The sequence below is a fragment of the Chiloscyllium plagiosum genome, unplaced genomic scaffold (assembly GCF_037043375.1).
Source record: "Chiloscyllium plagiosum isolate Xiang-an unplaced genomic scaffold, Cpla_swu_hap1 HiC_scaffold_42, whole genome shotgun sequence".
In the NCBI taxonomy this organism is placed as follows: domain Eukaryota; kingdom Metazoa; phylum Chordata; class Chondrichthyes; order Orectolobiformes; family Hemiscylliidae; genus Chiloscyllium; species Chiloscyllium plagiosum.
Window position 1 is genome coordinate 72,694,255 of NW_028270180.1, and position 14,069 is coordinate 72,708,323.

The window sequence follows — 14,069 nt, forward strand, 5'->3', positions numbered from 1 at the left end:
CTGTAAGCTAAAGTGTGCTCAAAAAAGCAGTGTGTGTGTGTCATCATTTTGATTCAAATCTCGACCCTCAAAGCCTCATTTGAAGACCCTTCCAAGATATTGTCCATCCTTTCACCAGTAACTGACTTGTCAATTAATAATGCAACACCACCTCATCTTTAACACCCTGCTCTGTCCTGCCTATAGTTCCAGTACAATAGAGTATTGAGTTGTTAACCCTGACCTTCCTCAAATGCGCCTCTGTGATGGGAAAAACGTCACACCTCCACATGTCAACTCATTCCCTTATCACATCTGTCAGCCTGTCTGAAAATACTCCCAGCATTAATGTAAGCTGCAACATAATACATGGAATACCCTGTACCTCAGAGTTCTTCAGTCATTTCCTGTTTGATATCAAGGTGCAGAAACCATGAACCACATTTCTAACTCTGGCACTGAATGAATGTCTGCGGAATTGTAATTTCTTTTTTTAAAAAATGTATTCATCAAGTCCAACTTTCGAGAACTGAGCAGTCAGCTCCACATACAATGAGTTTCTGGTGGTTAATTGCCCACTCAGTGTGTAGAGGGGACAGCCCTCAGTAATGGAGAAAGTGAGGACTGCAGTTGATGGAGATCAGAATCAAAAGGTGTGGTGCTAGAAAAGTACAGCAGGTCAGGCAGCATCCGAGGGGTAGGAGAGTCGATGTTTCGGTCGTAAACTCTTCATCAGGAAAGCATTGGTGCATTCCTTTATTTTTTTCATTCCATGATTCCCAGAATGTTGTGAACTGTACTTACTCAGGAAGGCAGCACTGTATATTGCACTGAAATGGAAAGCAGTCAATCAGTTGGTTGGTCAGGGTGTAGACAAGTTGAAGGGAAGTATACACTATTGAATGAATTACAAACATAAGAATAGATAAATCCCCTAGGCCAGATGGGGTTACCCTCGGTTACTCCAGAAGTGACGGGAGAGATTGGTGTGCCTTTGGCGATGATCTTTGCGTCCTCACTGTCCACTGGAGCAGTGCCAGCCAGATGTTTGGAGGGTGACAAATGTTATTCCCTTGTTCGGGAAAGGCAATAGGGATAACTCTGGGAATGACCGAACAGTCAGTCTTACATCAGTGGTGGGCAAAGTATTGCAGACGTTTCTGAGAGACAGTATTTACAATTAGTTAGTAAACAATAGTTTAATTACAGATAGTCAGCATGGCTTTGTGAGGAGCAGGTCATCCGTCAGAAACCTTATTGGATTCTTTGAAGATGTAAAAGACACATTGATGAAGGTAGACTTGTAAATGTGGTCAACAAGAATTTTAGCAAGGCATTCCCCATTGTAGGCTCATTCAGAAGGTACAGAAGCATGGGGCGCAGAGAAATTTGGCTCTGTGGATACGGGTGTGGCTGGCCCATAGAAGTCAGAAGATGGTAGCAGATGGAAAGTATTCAGCCTGGAGCTGAGTGACCAGTGGTGTTCCACAGGTATCGGCTCTGGGACTTGTGCTCTTTTTGATTTTTATAAATTACTTTGATGAGGAAGTGGACAAGTAGGTTAGTACGTTAGCCGATGACACGAAGGTTGGTCGGGTTGTGGATAGTGTGGAGGGCTATTGTAGGTTGCAACAGGATATTGACAGGATGCAGAGCTGGGCTGATAAGTGGCACCTAGAGTTCAACCTTAAAAAGTGTGAAGCAATTTATTTTGGAAGGTTGCATTTGCATAAAGAATACAGGGTTGAAGACAGAACTCTTGGCAGTGTGGTGTGACAGAGGGAACTTGGGGTCATTGTCCATAGATCTCTCAAAGTTGCCACCCAAATTGATTTGGTTGTTCAGAAGGAATACGGTGTGTTGTCTTCCATTATGAGGGGGATTGAGTTTAAGAGCAGCGACGTTATTTCTTCGCTCTATAAAGCTGTGGTTCAACCATACTTGGAATATTATGTTCAGTTCTGGTTGCCTCATTTTCGGAAACACGTGGAAGCATCAGAGAGTGCGCAGAGGAGACTTAACAGGGTGCTGCCTGAACTGGAGGGCATGTCTTACAATGAAGGTTTGAGCAGCTAGGACTTTCCTCCAGCGGTGGTAGTAGAGTCAGATACAATAGAGATATTTAAGAAGATTCCTGGATAGGCACACGAAAGTTAGTGCATTGAAGGTTATGGTGGTTAGTCTGATCTTAGAGTAGGATAAAAGTCTGCCAAAACATTGAGAGCTGAAGTGCCTGCACTGTGCTGTACTGTTCTATGTTCCAAGTTTCATTCAGCTTGTGGATTCTCATCAGTTGGTGAATGTGTGAGGGTGTGAGGTGTGTGAGGTCAGGAAGGTGGGAAGGGGCGTTAGACCAAGAGGTCCAGTTTTGATGTGCATTGTTACATTCACCTGAGTGTCAGCACAATATGTGTGGTTACCACGACCAGACAAAATCCACCAAGTTGAGTTATTAAAACGATTTTTGGCTTCCCGTTTGTTCCTGCTTTCTTCAGATGCATTCTGCTGGGTGACCTATGATTTAGTATCTGAGTATCCACAGGCATGTATAATTTTATTTTGATACTGTTGAATGTGGAGGTACATTTCTTGGATATAGTTTCAGAGGGATTACTGTGAGACACAAGATGCTGCAATAGACTGTGAATTGTGAAGGTTTTCACCCAGTGTCTGGTCCAGGGTGCAGATGTATGGAGTCTGGGGGACATACCAGATGTCATCACCATAAGTAACTTGTGCGATGTGATTCTGACACTCCATGTCCATACATCTGCTCCATGGGCCAGACTCTGACTGAGGTTGAATTTAAAAGGCATGGTTCCTGGTCAGTCATTGGTATCTAATTTAGACAGCATTTATACCTACACTGAGAGCAGTGATAGCCTCTTGGCTAGTTTCCTCCTGCTCAAGGTGGATTCCAAATGATTCTCTGTGAGGGAATGTTTGAATGACTGCCCTGACCCAGGTTGGAAACTCTCTTCACAGATTCAGGGCCAGGCCAGTGTCCCTCTGAGTGCTACTTGCAGCTGTGAGGTCCATAACACTGTACACGAATTCACCATTTTGGAATCCACATTTAATGTCGGTCATGATGCAAAGTGATGGGTTTACTGACCTGCACAATAATCAGGAGTTTGCCATGTTTGTGAATTTGCAATAATAAGGTATGAAATACAATTATTCAACTGAAAAATATCTGCATCATCTCTGAAAACAATAAAATTGATTCTATGTTGATGGAATTAAAATATAAACACCGAATGACCTTTTATTATCCAAAAGTAAAGAATGCACATTTTGTTTTGTATCGAAAAAGAGCATGTTGCCTGACTATGCTGGTGATCACAGTCACACATTGAATCTCAGTATTCAAATGCCTATATTGTCGCTCAATCATTTGCGAAATAGTTGACATCTGACAGATTGAATACTCAGAGTGAGCATTTGATTGAACAATCAAAGAGAATTATAACATTTAAATATAATCAATCGATTTAATTTCTCACCTGAAATGCGTTAGCTTCAGTTATTTGCCAACAATTCTATTAGTTTTTAAAAAATGATGGAAAAGGATAGACTAGATCTAAAAGTTGAAGTTCTAAATTGGAGGAAGGTCAATTTGACGGTATTAGGCAAAATCTTTCAAAAGCTGTTGGTGGCAAATGATTGCAGGTAAGCAGACGGCTAGAAAATGGGAAGCCTTCAGAAATTAGATAACCGGAGTCCAGAGACAGTATATTCTTGTTAGGGTAAAAGGAAAGGCTGGTAGGTATAGAGAGTGCTGAATGACTAAAGACATTTAGGGGCTGGTTAAGAATAAGAAGGATATGACAGGTACAAACAGGATAGATCGAGTGAATCCTTTGAAGAGTATAAAATCAGGAGGAGTATTCTAAAGAGGGAAATCAGGAAGGCAAAAAAGGGACATGAGATAGCTTTGGCAAATAGAGTTAAGGAGAATCCAAAGGATTTTACAAATACATTGAGAACACAAGGGTAAACAGGGAGAGAAAAGAGCCCTCAAAGTTCAGCAAAGTGGCCCTTGTGTGGAGCCGCAGGAGATGGGAGAGATACTAAACGAGCATTTTGTATCAGTGTATACTCAGGAGAAGGACATGGGAGATGTAGATATACGGATAAATTTATCGTGATATCATGAAAAATGTCCATATTACAGAGGAAGAAGTGCTGGATGTCTTGAAAAACATGAAGATGCAAAAATCCCCAGGACCTGATCGATCAGGTGAAACTTGAAAGGATTCAGAAAAGATTTACGTGCACGTTGCCAAGGTTGGAGGGTTTGAGCTATAGCTGGAAGTGGAACAGGCTGGGGCTGTATTCCCTGGAACGCTGGAGATTGAGGGATGACCTTATAGAGGTTTAGATAATCATGAGAGACATGGGTAGGGTAAATAGACGAGGTCTTTTCCCTGGGGTGGGGGAGTCTAGAACTAGAGGGCATCGGTTTCGGTTAGGAAGGGAAAAATGTAAAAGAGATGTAAGGGGCATTTGTTTCACTCAGAGGGTTGTACGTGCGTGGAGTGAACTGCCAGAGGAAGTGGTGGTGGTTAGTCCAATTGCAACATTCAGATGGCGTCTGGATGGGTATATGAATAGAAAGTGTTGAGAGGGATATGGGTTGAGTGCTAGCAGGTGCGACTAGATTGGGTTGGGATATCTGATCGGCATGGACAAGTTGGACCGAAGGGTCTGTTTCCATGCTGTACGCTTTGACCCTGTGACTGTAATTTAGAAATGACAATAATTTGACATGCACTATCAAATAAATAAATCGTTTACATTATTAAATTGTAGCATACAATAAGTTGAAAACTTGCTATTTTTAGAATGATTGATAAAGAACAAAGAACATTTCAACACAGGAACAGATCCTTCGGCCCTCCTAGCCTGTGCTGATCCAGATCCTCCTATTTTCTAAACCTGCCACCTATTTTCTAAGGGTCTGTATCCCTCTGCTCCCTGCCCATTCATGTTTCTGTCGAAGTACATCTTAGATAACGCTATCGTTCCTGCCCCTACCACCTCCGCTGGCCACAAGTTCCAGGCTGCATCTGCCCTATGTGTAAAGAACATCCCACATATATCTGCCCTAAACCTTTTCCCTCTTACTTTGAACTCATGACCCCGAGTAATTGAGTTCCACAATCTGGGGAAAAAACTTCTTGCTATTCACCCTGTGTATATCTGTCTTGATTTTGCAGACCTCAACCTTCGACTTTGTAATGAAAATAGTCCTAATCTACTCAATCTTTCTTCATAACAAGCACCGTCCAACACAGTCAGCATCCTGGTGAACCTACTCTGTACCCTATTCAAAGCATCCACATCCTTTTGTTAATGTGTTGACCCGAACTATATGCAGTATTCCAAATGTGGCCAAACCAAAGTCCTATGCAACTGTAACATGACCTGCCAGCGCTTGTATTCAACACCTGATCCAATGAAGGAAAGCATGGCATATGCTGCTTTGAACCTTTATTGACCTGTGTTGACACCTTCAGGAAACAATGGACCCAAACACTCAGATCTCGCTGTGAGTCAATTTTCCCCAGGACTTTTCTGTTTACTATGCTGTTAACTCTTGAACTGGTTCTTTCAAAATGCATCACCTCGCATTTGCACAGATTGAACTCCATCTGCCACTTCTGTGCCCATCTCTCCAATCTATCTATGTTCTGCTGTATTAGCTGACAGTCCCCTTCACTATCTGCTACTCCAACAATCTTAGTGTCATCTGCAAACTTGCTCATCAGGCAACTGATACCTTCTTCCAAATCATTGATATATATATATCATAAACAACAGTGGTCCCAGCACAGATCGCTGTTGCTGGCATAGGTCTCCATTTTGAGAAATCCCCTTCCACTATTACTCTCTGTCTCCTGTTGCCCAGCCAGTTCTCTATCCATCTAGATAGAACACCCTGGACCCCATGTGACTTCACCTTCTCCATCAGTCGACCATGGGGAACCTAATAAAACACCTTCCTCAAGTTCCTCAGTATCTTCTCCAGCAGCTTCCCTACCACTGATGTCAGGTTCGCCGGTCTACAATTACCTGGATTATCCCCGCTATCCTTCTTAAACTGGGGGACAATATTAGCAATTCTTCAGTCCTCCGGGACCTCACCCATGTTCAATCATCTTGCAAAGATATATGTTAAAGCCCCAGTTATTTCCACACTCACAACCCTCAGTAACCTGTGGTTGATCCCATCCGGACTTGGGGTTTGTCTACCTTAATACCTTTTAGAGTATTCAAAACTTCCTCCCTCTTTATGTCGACTTGAACCAGAGTACTCAGAGATCTATCCCTAACCTCAACATCTGTCAAGTCCCTTTCCTTGGTGAATACAGATGCAAAGTATTCGCTAAGAATCTCACCCATTTTCTCTGACTCCATGCATAACTTTCTTCCTTTGTCCTTGTGTGGGCCAAACATTTCTCTAGTTACCCTCGCTCCTTAGATATGAAAATAATTCTTTGGGATTTTCCTCAACCCTGTTTGCTATCAATATCTCATGACTACTTTTAGCCCTCGTAAATCATCGATATTTACTGTGAAATGTAACTAGTGAAAAGAAAATAAACATTTGTTTGTGCGAATGGGAACTCAGACCTTTGCAAAGTGTTTTGTGCCAAAAAAATTTGAAATCCGTCTCAGTTCAAACAAAAAGCAAGAGAAGAAACCGCTTGAAAAGAGTAATTTTCAGCCACTGTCCCCCCCAAAGTACTTCTGAGGTAGAAAAGAGTGAGGGTTTGTAACCAGGGCACAACAGTAACTATGGGTGGTTTGAACATGCAAATTGGCTCAATGAATCAACTTGACAGTGATATCCTTGAATAAACATCCATAGAGTGTATGAGAGATTATTTCTGAGATCAGAATGTCATGGAAACAACCAGAGAATGGGGCGGCACGGTAGTTCGGTGGTGAGCACAACACCAGGCCTCCAGGTTCAATTCCAGCCTCGGGGGACTGTCTGCGTGGGTTTCTTCCCACAGTCCAAAGATGTGCAGGTCAGGTGAATTGGCTATGCTAAATTGCTCATAGAGGTAGGTACATTACTCAGAGGGAAATGGGAATGGGTGGGTTACTCTTTGGAGGGTTGGTGTGGACTTGTTGGGCCGAAGGGCCTGTTTCCATACTGTAGGGCATCTCATCAAATTTAGATTTGATATTATGTAAAAAGGAAGGATTGGTGGATGAGATTTGCCTTGGAATAACCACAACATGCTGGAGTTTCACATTCAGATTGAAAGAGTGAAGACTGAGTCATACATGAGAGTTTTAGTGTTAGGTAATGATAATTATACTGGCCTAAGGAAGCATTTGGCTGTGGTGGTCTGGGGGGAGAAAAGAACAGTCAAAGGCAGGACAGCTGAAGAAATTTTGCAAACAATTAGGGAGATACTAAAGACCGAAGAGGAATTTCATTTCAGAGAAAAATCATCCATATCTTGATAAGGAAGTCAAGGATAACATGAAGGCAAATCCCAGTGCATATCGTACTGCACATGTTAGTCACACTGTGGAGGATTGGGCAAGTCAGTGGCCTCGTGGTGTTATCACTGAATTCTGATGCGATAAACCCAGATAATGTTCGAGTGACCTGGGTTCTAAAGATTTTCTCTTGACTCTCAGGCTATGTCCTTGAGTCCTTTCTCTCCTAGCCGTGGTAGCATCTTTCCAACATCTACTCTGACAAGTCAACCAGTATTCTGTATGCTTCAATCAGATCCACCTTCATCCTTATAAACTCCAGCGAGTATAGACCCAGAGATCTCATATGTTAAGCTTTTCATTCCATTCTTATGAAGCCCCTCTGAACATGCTCTGGGCAGTACGTCCTTACTGAGCTATGAGGCCGAAAATGGTACACAATACACCAAATGTGTTCTGACCAGAGTCTTATAGAGCCTCAGAAATCCATCGCTGCTGTAATATTCAAGTCTTCTCAAAATAAATGCCATCACTGTATTTGCCTTTCTGACCAGATTGACCACCTGAAATAATAATCTTACAATGGACAATAATAAATTTACCATGGAGTTACAAAAACGAACAATGATTAAAGCATGCTGCGAAGTAGAACCCAGCCTTGACCAAAGTCTATGTGCTCATCCACATTCTGCAGAATCCAGACAGCTGCAGCTACCCACAGGTGGTTGCAAAGAAACCTGAAGCAACAGACCATGTAATACAAACCTGAAGTTGGACCTGAACGGGATAATGGAATGTCGCCCTTGGGCCATCAATGTGACAACACCTGGTTGAGTCTGATTGATCAATTTAATGTACCTGTTCATTTCATTGGCAGATCCTCCACACCCTCCCAAAAGGAGTGAAGACTTGGAAGGATAAGAATCACCGTAAAACCCCTCCGAGAGTGGTAACTCGAGAATAACCAATGAAAGAGAAGACACCTCCAAGACTATCAGAAGAACAAGAAGACTTCACCACGTGGAATTCGGTCAACTTCTCATGGGGTGATATGTGATCATCCAAAGTTAGGTTAAACCATAAGATAATTTGTAGTGTTTTACATTACGTTATAATACGTTTTATTGTTCTAATATTAATTGTGTTCAATAAACGAATATTATTGCTTGTAAGAGTTGACTCAGTTCTTTTGATGAATATAAGATTTCAAGCACATTGTGGGGCAGATACACCATCTTCCTAACTACTGACTCAACTTGCTCGATTACCTTGAGACAATCCTGGACTGGAACTCGCAACACTCTTTGTACTTCAGACTTCTAATTTTCTCCCCAGGTATAAAATAGTCCATGCCTCTCTTCTTCCTACTAAAGTGCATCACTGCACACTTTCTCAGGTTGTACTCCATCTGCCACTTGTTTGTCCGCTCTCCTCCCCTGTTTAAACCTTTCTGCAGCCTCCCTGCCTCCTCAATGATACCTGTCCCACTACTTACCTTTCCATCATCTAAAAGTCTCGCCGGAGTGCCCTCAGTTCCTTCATCTAGATTGTTAATGTATAAAGTAAAAAGTTTTGGTTCCCTTGCTGAACACCAGTTGACATCGGCTGCTATCCAGAGAAGAATCATTTTATTCCCACTCTCTACTTTCTGCCAGATAGTCAAGTTTCTGTACACACTAGTACCTTGTATCTGACACCATGGGCCCTTATCTTACTCAGCACCCTCCTGTGAGGCACCTTGTCAACGTCCTTCTTGAAGTGCAGATAGATAACATCCATTAGCTCTCCTTGGTCTAACTTGCTTGTTACATCCTCAAACAATTCTAACAGATTCATTACCACGATCTCCCCTTGACGAAACCATACTGACCTCGCCCTACTTTACCATGCACTGGCAACTATTCAGAAATTCCATCCTTCACAATGGATTCCAGGAACTAACCCACGACCGGGGTTAGGCTCATCAGTTTGTAATTTTCTGTCTTTTGCCTTATTCCATTTTTAAGCTGGGTGTCAGTGAGATCCAAGATGGCGGCGACCCAGTCGGTATGAGTCTGCACAGCTCTGCCCAAGACTCAGTCAAAGTGGGGTACCCACCCTCACCTCACCTGTTAAATTGTTTAAAATAGTTTTTGCCCAGCAGCCTTGGCCATTCTACATCAAACTTTAGAATTTGATGCTTTTTAAAATGACCAAAGGCAAAGGCTCTCACAGTTCCCAACAGGCAGGGACCCCTCTCCCACCCCCCACCCCCACCTGGCAGCAAGGCAGACGTCTGCGGCCGCCCGGGGGGCTCACCTGCAGGGGCGAGCCTGATCTCGGAGCTTGTAACACTCCGAGAGAAGATTGATGCTTCAATTGAAGAGACCCAGTGCAGGTGTGAGTCAATCTCGGTCATGCTGCAGAAACATGACGGAGAGATCGAGAAACTCGGGCAGCGTGTCGGAGATGCAGAGCAATGGACCACGGCCTCCCAGACCACTGCTGAGTTATCCATGGGTCAGGCCTGGGCTCTGGGACATCGAGTCCCGACCTTAGGGGAACGTATTGACAACCTCAAAAATCGAGGTCATCGGGAAAATATTCGGTTGCTGGGCCTTCCCGAACGGGAGGAGGAAGCCCAGCGTTTTGCTTTCCTGAAGCAATGGCTCCCACAGCTGCTGAAACTGGAGTCGGAGCTGGGTCAGGTGCGGGTTGAACGGGAACAACGGGTTGCTGTGCGCCAGCCCGGGTTGGACCAGCGCCCCCGCTCAGTACTAGTTCAACTTCAACATTACAGGGAAAAACATATGCTGCTCGAGTCCACCAGAGTGTCGGGAAAGGATCCCCATGTCATGATATACAAGGGGTCCAGAATAATGTGGTCCGAAAGAGGAAGGCATTTGTTGAGGCGAAGATGGTGTGTGTGTGTGGCGGCGGGGGTGGGGGGGGGGGGGGGAGGGGTTCGGGATAGGGGTTAGCTCCCACCCTTTTCACGTCTGTCTTATAAGGTATTGGAATTTATTTACTCTACTTTGTAATGCCTGAGCCGAGGGCATAGTTCTGGCTGGGAGATGTTATGGCGGGATTATTGGAAGCTGGTAGTGCCCCTTGTGAACAAGGGGGGGGGGGAGTCTCCTTTTAAGTATGTTTTATGCTATTTGTTTTTCAGAATAGTTCTCAGCTGTTTTGATTTCGCTGTTTTAAAGAGTGTTTTATGTGTGAATCATGTTTGGTTTTAATTCAATGTCTTTTCGGTGGGGTTCTCCCTCCTGGAGGGGGGGGGGGGGGTATCGGGCTTGCTTGGACGATCATGGCTAGTCATTCGGTTAGGTGGTGCACCTGGAATGTCAAGGAGAACCACTCATCAATAAAAAGGAAAAAGATATGATCAAGTCTTAAAAAAGAAAGGGTGGATGTAGCCTTTCTACAGGAGACACATTTACTTGATAAGGAGCATTCGAGGCTGAAATAGGATGGATTTGGCCAGGTGTTCTTTTCATCTTTCAGGTCGAAAAGTAGAGGAGTAGCCATTCTTATCCAGACGAATCTTCCCTTCCAAATGCGAAGGCAATAAAATATGACTCTGGATGGTATAAATAATTAAAACCCTAACATATGGAGAGAAATATGGGATTTTGAATTTCTATTGCCCCCCAGCGCATCTTTTTAAGTTTGTATTGGAAGCGTTCTCCAAGTTGATGGCTCTCGGGATGCACCACACTTTTATAGGGAGAGATTGTAATTGTATCATCAACCCAGGGCTGGACAGAATACCTAAGATCTCTGCGGACATATTTATGAGACCTAGGCAGTTGGCGGATCTGAGTAGGGAGTTGGGGCTGGTAGATATGTGGAGGTGTTCACCCTGAGGGTAAAGATTTTACTTTTTATTCTAATCCACACAAATGCCATACCAGAATCTATATGCATCTGTCCCCTCGACACTTTTGAACTCAATATTGTTTTGTAAAGTAGGTAATATAACTATTTCCGACCATGCCGCAGTATATGTGGAGGTTAAGAGGAGTAATGATGAGCTAGCTTCCCGACATTGGCGTATGGACCCTTTCCTATTGAAGGGTAGTAAGTTCATAAAATATTTCTGGCAGGAATTTAAAACCTTTTGGGATATCAACTCCAACACGGCCAGTAAGCCTTCAGTGATGTGGGAAACTGGTAAGGCCTATGTATGAGGCTTGATTATCTCATATTTTGTGACCCGGAAAAGACAAAAAGGGAGAACAACAGGGTCTGCTCGCAGCTCCCTGAAGACGGCTGAGGCAGCGTATGTGGATAGACCCTCCATTACTAAACTACAGTGGATCACAGCCCTTAGAGCAACTTTGAATCCCACACTTACTCAAAAAGCAAAGAGGGAGCTATTACTTGTGAAGCGGAGATTATTTGAATATGGCGACAAGCCTGGCAGGTATCTAGCATACCTTGCCAGGACGAAAAAGGCTCCCCAAGCCATTACGTCTTCAGAAAGAGTGCTGGTACCCTGACTTGTGATCGTAAAAAGATCAATGCAACCTTGAGAATGTTCTATTTCGAATTGTATAGGCCACAGGGCTGTGAGGATAGAACAAGGAAGATAGAGTCTTTATTTTAAAAAGAATCTTGCCCTCCCGGGCCTAACCTGGTAGCAGGTGTTGTTCTTGAATGCCCCCCCCCCCCAGCAACCTAAGAAATACAGGAGGCAGTGAGGCAGCTCGAGAGTGGCACAGCGCCCACACCAGATGGAGTCCAGGCTGAGTTCTATAAAGAATTGATTGGGGAATTAGTCAGGTCACTTATATATATGTATAATTATTCACATAGTCAGGGCTGCCTCTCGCCTTCTCTGAGAGAAGCAAATATTTGTCACATTCTTATCAAGGAAAAGACCCCAGATAACTGCTCTTCATTTCGACCTGTATCCTTGCTGAATGTGGATTTTAAATTCTCTCAAAAGTGTTGTCATTAAGACTGGAGGGGGTTTTGCCATTCATTATTAAAGAAGGCCAGATGGGGTTTATAAAGGGTCGCAGATCATCTAATAACATTAGAAGAATCTTAAATATGATACCGGGATTAGTTGTCTCCCTAGAGGCAGGGAAGGCATTCGATTGGGTAGAATGGCCATATCTCGTTTATATGCTGGAACGGTTTGGTGTTGGAGAGGTCTTTACGAAATGGGTTACAGTATTATATAATGATCCCAAAGCAGCGATGATTACCAACAGTTTAAGTTCAGATAGCTTTCGCGTTGGCAGAGATTTTCGTCAGGAATGCCCTCTCTCACCATTATTATTTACGCTAGTGATTGAGCCGTTGGCGGAATCTGTACAAGCTGACCTTAATATAATGGCTCCGGAGGTTGGCTCGGGTAAGCACAAAATTACTCTCTATGCAGTTGATGTCCTCCTTTTCTTAAGTTCTCCATTGACATCTGTGCCCCGCTTAATTCAATTGGTTAAATTATTTGGCATGTTCTCAGGTTACAAAATCAATTTGTGAAATCGGAGGCCATGCCGCTGGGAGGTCAGTATATTCAATTTTCCGGATGAATCCCATTTTGCTCTTGGTGGTCACTGGGAGTTTGTCTTTATTTTTTAATACTCAGGCATTTGGTCAGCTATATAAAGTAAATTATACACATTTATTGGCGAAATCATGATAGGACCTTCAATGCTGGGAATATCTCCCAATATCCTGGCTAGGTAGAATAGCTTTGTTCAACATGAATATCCTACCTCTCCTTTAATATGCTATGAGAATGCTCCCCTGAATGCTGCTGAGACAGGCGCTGCATAAGCTTTATGGTTGGCTCGGCTCCTTTATTTGGATTCATAGACGGCCCCTTATTAAATTAGAAAAGCTACAGCTTCCACAAGTAAGGGGTGGGCTGAATTTTCCATAATTCAGGAGGTACCAATTGAGCTCTCTATTATCCTACGTAGCTGATTGGGTCTCTTGTGACCCACAATCAATCTGGTTAGATATTGAGGCCTCCCAAGCAAAATATCCATTCATCAATCTACTATTTACGGACAAGGTGAGAGTTATTACGTAACATTGTAAAATCCTATTGTATTAAATACAATGAAAGCCTGGACGATAATGCGACAGAATGAGGGTAACCTACAAAAATCCTCCCCCTATACCCCTATAGTGGGAATATTGGGATTCCAGCCAGGGCTGAATGATGCTGTATTCAGAACTTGGGAGTTCAGAGGTATCTCCTGTTTGGGAGATTTGTTCAATGGGGATGTCATGATGTCCTTCGAACAGCTGCGTCAGAAGTTTTGGCTGCATAGCAAAGATCTTTTTCGATATTTTCAAATGGGAGACTTTATACAAAAAAAGACCATGTTGATAAATTGACCCTTATAAATCGGATAGGGGAACGAGAGTGCTTCGGCCGATGGGTCCGCCCGTGGTCAGTAGTCTCGACCATAAACTATTTAATACGGCAGCAAAGGACATGGAACGGTTATATAAAACCCAGAGTCAAGAATTGGGGATGGATATCTCCTTAGAGATGTGGGAAGACGTCTGGGAAAACGTCAGGAAGATGTCTATCTGTAACAGAACTCAGGCTACCCAATTCAAGATACTTCATTGGGCTCACATGGCACCTGAGTGACTTGCAAAGTTCAGGA